Source organism: Rattus norvegicus, chromosome 2 (assembly GCF_036323735.1).
Source record: "Rattus norvegicus strain BN/NHsdMcwi chromosome 2, GRCr8, whole genome shotgun sequence".
NCBI classification, from domain to species: domain Eukaryota; kingdom Metazoa; phylum Chordata; class Mammalia; order Rodentia; family Muridae; genus Rattus; species Rattus norvegicus.
Window position 1 is genome coordinate 230,361,550 of NC_086020.1, and position 10,754 is coordinate 230,372,303.

The 10,754-nt window shown below is 42.2% G+C and overlaps 1 pseudogene; it reads right to left on the reverse strand.

Moving 5' to 3' along the window:
• Positions 1–8,296: 8,296 nt before the first annotated feature.
• Positions 8,297–9,280, reverse strand: Nme2-ps3 (NME/NM23 nucleoside diphosphate kinase 2, pseudogene 3; annotated as a pseudogene).
• Positions 9,281–10,754: the final 1,474 nt, after the last annotated feature.

A 10,754-nucleotide genomic window follows, 5' to 3' on the forward strand; every position in this document is an offset into this window, starting at 1 on the left:
GAGCTTCGTGCTTAACTGAGCTCTTTCACACACAAACTATATAGGGTAATCCTTTGAAGTATTAAGGGGAGAGGTCAAAGAATTCAGCACACCCTCTTATATCTCTTACAAAACATGTCTCTCTCAAATGGTATCATCCAAAAGAAATTTTAAAAAAGTCTGCTTTGAGACTAAAAGCTAACCAAAGCTACTTTATTTGTAGTATTTCCACCATCCCGAGTGGATGGGTCTTAGGGCTTGACTTTGGAACTGGGGGAATGTAAGCAAAAATGCTTTCACAGACATGCTGCAGTATCTGGATTAGTATTTATAAAATATTATCCCTACCACATAGATAAATCACACTAAAACCTCAACTCAATCTACTTAGCCCTGTACCCCTTTTCTTCTTGTATTCTACCTGCACAGACCCTGCTCTTTGGCACAATATAATTCTTGCCATTTTTTCTGAGCACAGCATAGAGCATTCATTAACACAGCAGTCTATTTGTCTAGAACATTCTCTGCCAACTTAACCTCTGCTCGGCCAGGTTTTTCTTATCCTTTCAGATTTAGCTGAAATGTCACTTCCCAGTGACACCATCTTCTGGCACCTTATCTGGAAGAGTAATATGCAAATATCATAACAGCAATATGTAAACACCCACACTGTGGTGATCGTCACATGATGTACTCTGGAACTCTTTGTTTATGCCTACCATCTTCAACACTTGAGTGGCAGGGCCAGAGTTTTTCTCATGTCTATACCATTAGCCCCTGGTATTCGGTGTCCTCTGTTCTTATTTAACCGAGACAGTAGAACAAATATGACCTCACTTTGAAAAAGTTTACTCAGTTTTTACAGTGATGTAATTGGGTTTTGTTGTTGCTGTTGTTGTTGTTGTTGTTGTTGGTGGTGGTGGTGGTGGTGTGTGTGTGTGTGTGTGTGTGTGTGTGTGTGTGTGTGCGCGCGCGCGCGCGCGCACGCACGCTCGCACATGCATGTGCTACATGGGAGTAGGAAAACAGTAAAGACTAAGAAGATAGTTCTAAAATTCCTTCCTGTAATGAGACCCCCCTTTTATTTAAGAATAAAGAATATAGGTCATGGAGAAATTGTGATGAATTTTTCAAAAACCCACCATTTTATGCAGACTTCAAAAAGAATTATAAACTAAAATCCTAACAGTCCTCCAGACTGTATTCTACATTAATAAACAATTAGAGTGCTTCAGAGAAAAATATTCTAGTCATGCTTAGATATGCTAAACTGAAATGAATAAAGGAAAGATAGAGATAACTACTTGTACATTTTAAACACCAATTAAGCATAAAGGGCTTTTGTCTTATGAAAAGAGGTAACATGTCTGTGGAATTATAGCCTACCTTCTGTCATATTTTTTTTTCTTCCGTGATGAATAACCCCAAAGGACATCTCATAAAGCTTCCAGGAATCATATTGTCTTATATGTACAAAGAATTATGCACAACAAATGTTCATACGTAAATGAAGTATGCCACGTGAGTTGACAACGCTCCTCACAGTAGCCATAGACTACCCAAGAAAAACTCCAGTCTCTGGCCTGAGAACCCTCCGTCTGAGTGGGCGGTCAGAGTAGTGACTTCTAAAACAATGTAGGCTATTGCTTCCGTTCTTGACTGCCTTTCAGAGGTTGAATGCAGATCCCTAGTGATGATGACGCGGAAAGATCGGAGCTGGAAATATCTGAAAACCTGCTTCCTGCGGTGTATCCTTCATAGGACCGGAAGGTGGTCCATAAACAGCCAAGTCAGGGAAGCAAGCAATGGTCTTACACAGCTCTGAAGGTCGTGAACTACAACAATGACCAGGACCGCAAGGCTCCCTTAAAGGTGCAATTGTGGCACTCACATCTTACCAACAACTTACCAACCAATAACCAACAACTGTCTGATTGGAATGAAGTCTCACTCCATAGGGAGGAAGTGATGTCTGGTGGTAGAAACTTGTCCAACTACCCCACGTTAGTGAAGTTACAGCTCTAAAAGCAGAACCTGCTACCCTCACTTTCCTAAACCACCATCATTTCTACTTACATTCTAAAACGTTCCCTTATACCTACAGGTAAGTGTAACTCTCACCCCTCATCAAAGAAGCTTCTTTCTCCAGCAAATGGAGGCCTTCACAGAAACCCACAGCAGTACATAACACAGAGATTAACGGATCATCACACCCAACCAATGTGTCTACAGTTCCTGCACCTAAGGCTCAGGGAAATCATGGGAGAAGAAAGACTGTGTGAGCCAGAGGCCCGGGAAACCTGCCGTAAGGTCGTGTCTCCTAGAAATGACAGGGAAACCTTACCCATGATGCCCTAACAGTATGGCTGCCTAAACAATGATGGTATCAGTAGCCAATGGGAAGGGGGAAGTATCATAGGGTCCCATGCCTAGGCCAAAACCATAGGCAAGTGCTGACTATTAAGAGAGAATTAGTCTCTCCTGTGGATGAACTCTCTAATTGGTTGTCCAGGACAAAGTGGTCCGCCCTGAACTCATATACATACAAGCAGCATTAAACAGACTCAACGGGTTCTGTCTATTTATGCATTTTTCTATATGTGACAATTATGCTTTTAAAAGAAGCTATGAATTTCGGAAGGAGAGAGTGAGGACATGAGAGAAGTTTGAGGGATAGAGGAGTGATAGATATATTTAATTGATTTTTTTCTTTTTAGTAAGAAAAGCAAGACATTGTCTATCACAAGTAAGGAAAAACTATGTCAGAAGAATGCGTGGCAAAAGTCCTTACTCAAGGGAAGGTTTGTGTCGAAGAGCTAAGCGCAGAAGAAACTGGAGGCCTTGATCTTTCTTTCATGCCCTGTGTCTCTTTATTCAAGCCAAGCACTGTTACTTCAGCACCATGGCTGATATTTTCCTGCTTATCTCAGAAGCAAGATCGATTCCTTCTGTATCTTTGCAAAACCCGGAAACTGTAGTAACTGTAGCATTCTCCTTAGGAGACATAGAAACCCAGCTGTGTGAAATGGTAGTTGTCCCCATGGGTATAGGAAGTGATTTGAGTGGTGTTTGCCCACCCAGACTTCCGACTCTAACCTTGCCTAGAAGTAGAGGGGTTGTGGATGTGTTCAGGCAAGATCTTGAAAGGAGAGCAGTCTGGACAAGGTGAGCCCTAAATCCAATGACAGATTGTTTTTTAATAAGGACTGCAGATAGAATGGACACACAAAGGATATGTGGTGGGGGGGTGAGGGTCAGAGGGATGTGCGGGGTGGGGGAGGGGCAGGGAAGCCCAAGGATTGCTCAGAGTCTTCAGAAGCTGAGAAAGGTAGGCAGTGATTTTTCTCTGGAACCACCAGGGAGGGCAAACCATGCCGACAGCTTGATTTCAGACTTTAGCCTTCCAAACGGTGGGAAAAATAAATGTCTGGTGTTTTAAGCCATCAAAGTTTATGGGAATTTGATACAGTGGCCCTAGGAAACGTTTTTAGTAGAGTAGATAATTCTTATCCTCTACTTTATCTTGGCTATGATTTTCTTCCTTCCTTTTTTCTTTCTTTCTCTCTTTTCCTTTCTTTCTTAAAGTCCCTACACAAAAATAGCTTTTGTTGGTACATTAATAAAGCCATAGCTATAGGCTATGTCTGCTTCTCTCCCTGACCCCCATCGGGGCTAGCCAGGCGCATTGAGCACCAGGCCGAACTGGAGGGAGAGCAGCTTAGCTAGTATGGGTGGGTGCAGGCAATTTCTTGGTCAGCAGTGAGTTAAGAACACACACACACAGGAGAGCAGCTTCAGAGAACTGGTTCTATTTATTGGGAGAAATAAAGGCTATTTAAACCTTTGGGGGCGCGGTTGAATAGGGGATTTGGGGTGAGTTTGTACTTCATGGACAGAGCCAGGGTACTGGGGATGCCTCATTTGCATGAGAAAGAAATCCAGGTGCTGCAGCACGTGATCTTATCCGGGGAAAGGAAGTTTAGCCTGGCTACCGGGTTGTGACCTCCTCTGATGAGACAAGGGCAGGCATGGGTTACAGGGCTAAATAGTACCGAACACACAGACCCAGGGCAGGAGGGAGTGATCCTACTCCAGATGATCTCAGGGCGAGATTTCCAGGTTTGGACAGCCTCGACCCCACTCTCGCTGCAGGCCCGCTCCTCCCTGTCCCACAGCTCCGTGGCCACACCCATAGTTCGGGATTTCTTTTCTGTGCCAATCGGTCTCTAAGTTGCCTATGCCTTCTTTGCAGTGTTTCTTGAGCGCTGCCTTTCCGCTGTGGAACAGGTCTCTGACCAGCTTCTTAGGCCATTCAGTTTCTTCTCTCTTGACTACTATTTATTTGTGGCAGACTTTGAATCATCTTCGCAGCACTGAAGATTTTGATGCTGGTCCGCAGCTCAGCTTCATCGGCTTCTAATTTGTGCAATTAAATTAAGTTGCTTGATCTTCCATTCAAAGCTGTTACTTTTTCTCTCTGATCCTTTCCCCTCCAATTTCCTTCGTCTTTCTTTGAAGCCGGCAGGCCGACTTCCCAATAATGTTAACTAACAACGGCCAATTTCTGATTTCCCTCTGCCATTTCCCTTTTCAATTTTTCATCCTGTCGTTGCTTCAAAGGCAGTTCTAGAAGAAGAGTTCGTTCAAAGTACAGAGACAAAGATCTGGCTCCGAATGCTTTATTCATTTGTGACTTCGAAGAGCCTGCCTCACTTGAAAAGAAACATACAACTGTGCAGAACTGTGTTTGGTTGGAGCAGATAATGTGATACAGCCCATGATGAATTACATATTTATCAGTAATTACCAGTTATTAGATTTGATCACAAAGTAAATGAATTAAAATTAGATTTCAAGAAACTTCCTATGTATTTTGGAAATGCGTGTCTTAGCTTCCAGATTCTGTTTCTTAGAATACTAAAAAGCATAATTTTCATATAATCATGGATTTTCAAGGTTTCAGAAAGAAGACAGCATTGTTACCACTTCCCAATAGTTTTATGATAAGATGTATAATTTGCACGTTTTCCTCTACCCAGTCGAGAAAAATAGGTCTTCTCACCAAAAGCAACAGTAGCAGTCCTTCGAAGTCTATTTTTATACTAATTTGTAGTATTCTTGTAGCTACCTCATGTTTATACAAATAATATTGATTTATATGTGAATTACCAAGAGATGTCATTTGTATAACTGAATATATGAAAAACTCCAAACTTACAACCTTTCTCAAGTAGGGGATCACCACGTTAAAGAGATTGAGAGATTCCTGAACAGGACTGCAGCTATACACTCATTAGTTCCTGTTTGTTTATCTGATGGTTTATAATGGTTGTCAAGGTGACAGGATCTATAATCTCTTAGGAGAGAAACCTCCAGATATATTTGGAAGAGGGGTTCTAGATTGGGGTACTTGAGGAGGGAGTCCCTACTCTAAATGTTAATGGAACTATATTGTTAGTTGGGGTCACTAAGGAGAAAAAAGAAATGTGCTGAGTACCAGCATGCATTGCTATCTGCTTCCAGACTGTACTGGCTGGTTTTGTGTGTCAACTTGACCCAAGCTGGAATTTACACAGAGAAAGGAGCCTCCCTTGAGGAAATGCCTCCATGAGACCCAACTGTAAGGCATTTTCTCAATTAATGATCAAAAGTGGGAGGGCCCATTGTGGACAATGCCATCCTGGGGCTGGTAGTCCTGGGTTCTATAAGAAAGCAAGCTGAGCAAGCCAGGGGAAGCAAGCCAGTAAGCAGTACCCCTCCTACCTCCAAGTTCCTGCCCTGTGTGAGTTCCAGTCCTGACTTCCTCTGGTGATGAACAGCAATGTGGAGGTATAAGCTGAGAAAACCCTTTCCTCCCCAACTTGCTTCTTGGTCATGATGCTTTGTGCAGGAATAGAAACCCTGACTAAGTTACCAACTGTGGGTGTAATGTGACTGGATATGTCACAGCAATGTGACTGGCTGTGTCACATTCTTGTGGCCATGCAGTCCTCGCCACAGTGGCTTTACCCTTAAGCTGTGAGTCAGAATTAACTTTCCTCAAGTTGCTCTTCCCCAACCCCCCAGTTATTCTGTTGTAGCAATGAAAAAAGAAGCTGATACAATTAGTGTGTTCTTAAGGCACAGGGGAGATTGAAGGAGACTTCTACGCAGAACCCGAACGTACTCAGCGAAGCAGAGATCTCTAAGACCTTGCAATGGCAGAAAGTAATGGAGTTGAGAATCGCTAAGGTCTGCTGGACGGTTGCTTGGAACAGCAATGTTCTTAACTCCAGGGCTCCTGCTCTCCAGTTCACAACCGTGTTCACAACACCAACCATTTCCTTCATGAAGGGTTTGACCCAACCAACTGAAGAATTTGATCTGTATGGTAATGTTCATTGAATTCCTTAATTAAAGTGGAAAACAGGACTTTACCAAATTAGCATTTAAGAACACCCAATAGGATCACATCAGTCTTTAAAGAGTAGGGGAACCTGAATAATCATTTTGATACTATTTTGATAGTTACTGGAAGAGTAACTGTTTGATAGCAGATATTCACATGTATTAGCTTGTACATCATTGGCACTACTGACATTGGCAGTGTAAGAACACACACACTAAATGTACTTTTTTAATTATGCTAAGTTTGGTATGGCCTCCATAGACTCATGTGTTTAAACAAGACTATGGAAGCCAGGGAGTGGAATATGATGGTTTTCATATGCTTGGCCCAGGGAGTGGCACTGTTAGAAGGTATGGCCTTGTTGGAGGAAGTGTGTCACTGTGGGGGTGGGATTGGAGACCCTCATCCTAGCTGTCTGGGGCTGTTCAGTCTGTTCCTGGCTTCCTTTGGGTGAAGATGTTGAATTCAGCTCCTCCTGCACCATGCCTGCCTGGATGCTGTCCTGTTCCTGCCTTGATGATAATGGACTGAACCTCTGAGCCTGTAAGCCAGCCCCAATTAAATATTGTCCTTTATAAAACTTAAAAAAAAAGAACACACTTACACACACACACCACACACACACACACACACACACCACACACATACACACACACACACCACACACAGACACAGACACAGACACAGACACACACACACACACACACACACACACACACACACACACACACACACCCAAAGCCATATGTTATTTAGGCTGATTGTGAACATCTGTTTTTTTCTTCTGTAGTGTTTATCTGCTTGCAGCTGAAGGAAGTGGAAAGGCCAATGGGAATCTGACAGTTATTCACCCGGAAGATGTCAATAAATCAGAAAATATTTTAGCTAGAAAATTGCTCTGAAATAGATGTTAGAAATAAAAATCAGAAAGTAAAGGTTAGAAAAAGCATGAAATGAGTTTGGACATCAGAAAAACCTGACAGGCATACCTCTAGACTGTGTATCATTGCTCGGGAAACCACCCTAATGTTAAAAGCCCACGTTAGCCTCTCATGGTAGAGACAGATACACAGGCTGAGGTGGGGGTCATGGTCAGGCAAGCAATATTTAAGAACAGTGAGGGGAAACCACCTTTGACAGTGGTTCCCAACCTGTGGGTCCCAACCCTGTTGGCAAACTTCTAACTCCAAAAACATTTACATTACAATTCATAACAGTAGCAACATTATAGTTATAAAGTAGCAATGAGATAATTTTATGGTTGGTAGCCATCACAGCATGAGGGACTGGATTAAAGGGTCATAGCGTTAGGAGGGCTGAGGACCACCGAACTGTAAGGTCTTTATAAACTGTAGATGAGTCAGATGTTGCAGAACATTCCTTGAATTCCTTATCTGGGGAACAGAGGGAGGTAGAACTCTGTAATGTTAGGGCAACATTGTCTACATAGTGGGTTCCAAGACAGCCAGGGCTCCATGGTGAGACCCTGTCTCAACAAAAGCAAAACAAAAATTAAAACAAAACAAACTACCTTTCCCAACCCCCTAACTGCAGTTGATCTAGTTCATCTTGATCTAAAGTAATAGTCTTATTTTCTCTGACCTAGGTTTATAAAAATGGGCCCCCTGAAGACCAATAACAAAATATAACTTACTTTATACAGTATTACTTACTTAATTATGGAATGAATAAATCTTGTAAGCTAAGCACAGATTTGTTCGCAAAGCCTGAAGCTGTAGAAAACCTGTAATAATCTTACAATTGCACAATAAAACACTGTATCATAACAACTGCTACCAGTTTTTATTTTTTATTTATAAATAGGATGCAATGCAGTCATTTCTTTTCACCCCAGTTCCCCAGTCTTTATTGATTTAGAAAAGATGATCCATCCACTCAGTGGGGTGAAGAGCTCTGTCTAGGAACCCATCAGCAGTGCCAAAAAGGACTCTGGTTTATCCTTGTCTGCTCATACACCCAGTCATGAACACAAGACTTAGCCAATCGGTTCCTCAGGCTTAAACAATAGACACATCTCCTTAGCACTGTCCACTGAGTCACTGCCGTGAATGATGTCCCCACCAACTTGAATGCAGAAATTCCCATGATTAGTGCCTGGTTTAGAATCATCCAGATTGGTCTCTCCCAGCATCACTCTGCCTCTTTTCTCCCGACTGAGCCCCTCCCAGACCGTGACCCTCATGGGCTCTGAGTTCATGTACTTCATGAAAGGATGCTCAGTGTAGCACTCACTTGGTGATCTCACCCACCAGGCTGTGCGGCACACCATCTGGCTAGATGACAATGAAGGTACCCTCGAGGTTAGTCACGGTCCGAAAGTTGGCTGGTCCGCTGGTGTCTGAGATGGGCAATGAGAGCAATGAGCAGTAATGCAGTTACTAAACATCTTTTAACAGAATATGTTAATGTTCATGTGTGCGCATGCATGTACATGCATGTAGAGACCACAGAACAGCCTTGGGTGTCATCTCTCAGATGCTCTCCCCCTTGTTTTTTGACCTGCTAAATAGGTTGGTCTGGCTGTCCCAAATCCTCAAGGATGTGCCCATCTCTGTCTCGCCTGCACTGGAATTGTAAACAATTGCCAATATACCTAGCTTTTATTGAGACTCTTCTTTAAGATTTTTCTTGAGAACTTTGTACATGACCAAATTGTATTTGCATCGCTTCCACCCTTCCCTCTTCAAACATGGCCCCTAGAGTTGCTTGTATGTGTGTGGTTTTAGAGCTGACCATTCGGGACTGGATAACCTCTCACTGGTCTCATCCCTGTAGAAAACGAATTCTCTCTTCTTCAACAGCCATTAGTCAAGAGCCCGTAGCTCTTCAGACATTGTGGGCCCTTGTGAGATTTCTCCCACCTGTGTTGACATTGCCATCTAGTGTGGTCATTATGCAGGTTTTACTTAGGGAAACTTTTGTTGACATTTCCAGGGTGCAGCACCCCTGTCACATCTAGAAGACACAGCAGGCACCCGAGTCCTCTAGCTCTCTAATAAATCCTCCTCCTTCTAAATACTACACTAGCATTTCCCCCACATTCTTGCTGCTCCTGTTTGTCAGGGTTTTTAAACGTTGGCAGAAGGCTAGGCAGGTAGATGCTCTTAGAGCCTAAGAGTAATTGCTTACAGCTCTCAGAGGAGTAGAAGCCAGGGTGCATGCAAGGAAAGCCTTAGAGAAATAACAATAATAACCAGGAAAGCCAAAAGCATTAGGATTGGCTACCTGTCATTTACAGACAGTAGCTTAAAGAAACTGGTTCGGGAACTGCTCATCAAATATCACTTCTCCTTATACGTCGGAGAGACAACCGTTGCTAATGGCTTTTTACATAATCTTCTGGGAGTCTTCAGTTATATAGAAACATCGACAGTTTATCTGAAAAGTTATTATGTTTAGTTTAAAAATTATCCTAAAACAACATATTTTATGTCTTTAAAAATCAGAGTCCTTAGAGCTGGAGAGAAGAATCAGTGGTTATAGTGATATAGGAACTGGGTTCTGACTAAAGCACCCAGGACTCAGAACCACTGTAATCCTGATTCCAGGTACCCTGATGTCATTTCTGTCTTCCTTTGGAACAAGACTTGCATGTATAGAGTGCACATATATACTTGCAGGCCTGTAAACACATGTGTAGAATAAAAAATATTAAAAAAAACCCCAGAGTTCTCCGATGTGCATCTAGAAAAATGAACAAAGATTAAAAAAAAATTAAGCTTCCATTCAAAAGAAGTCACTCATTACAAAACAGACTTTTCTTACGCTCAATGAAAATTAGTGATGGGGAACAGTGCCGAGTTGGAACCATGAAGCACATGAGTTGGTTTATAGCGAGCACATGCATGTGAAATAACAGTGGCTTTATACTATAAGCCATTTTGGACATAGCTTAGTCTTTCTTACATGGATTTACCTTAAATTTGTCTATTACTGTACAATTTCTACTGATCGTCTTGTTATGGTTCTTACCATCAGCCCAATATTAGCCAGTGATCAAAATGCTAGTTCTGCTACTTTAATGTAATACTATAGTCGTTTTTATGATCTATTTTCACACATACGTGCATGTAGAATCATGCATTAAGTTCTTGCTAATGCCATTGCCGCATCGACTTTTAAGTTTGAATAAGTAATGACAACTTGTCCTGCAAGCACATGCTCTCTGATGTCCATGGGAAGCAGAAAAGCTCTGATATTTCAGCTTTCTAATCTTTCTGAATGTCCCACGTGGAAAAAGTGCTACATCAATTTTTAAACGTCCTTTGAACTAATTAAGTTGAAGTTGATTATTTTTTCATAAGATCCTTGGCTATTTTTTACTCACCACCCCCCCCCCCCCGTTAGCATAAGTGAGATCCTACTC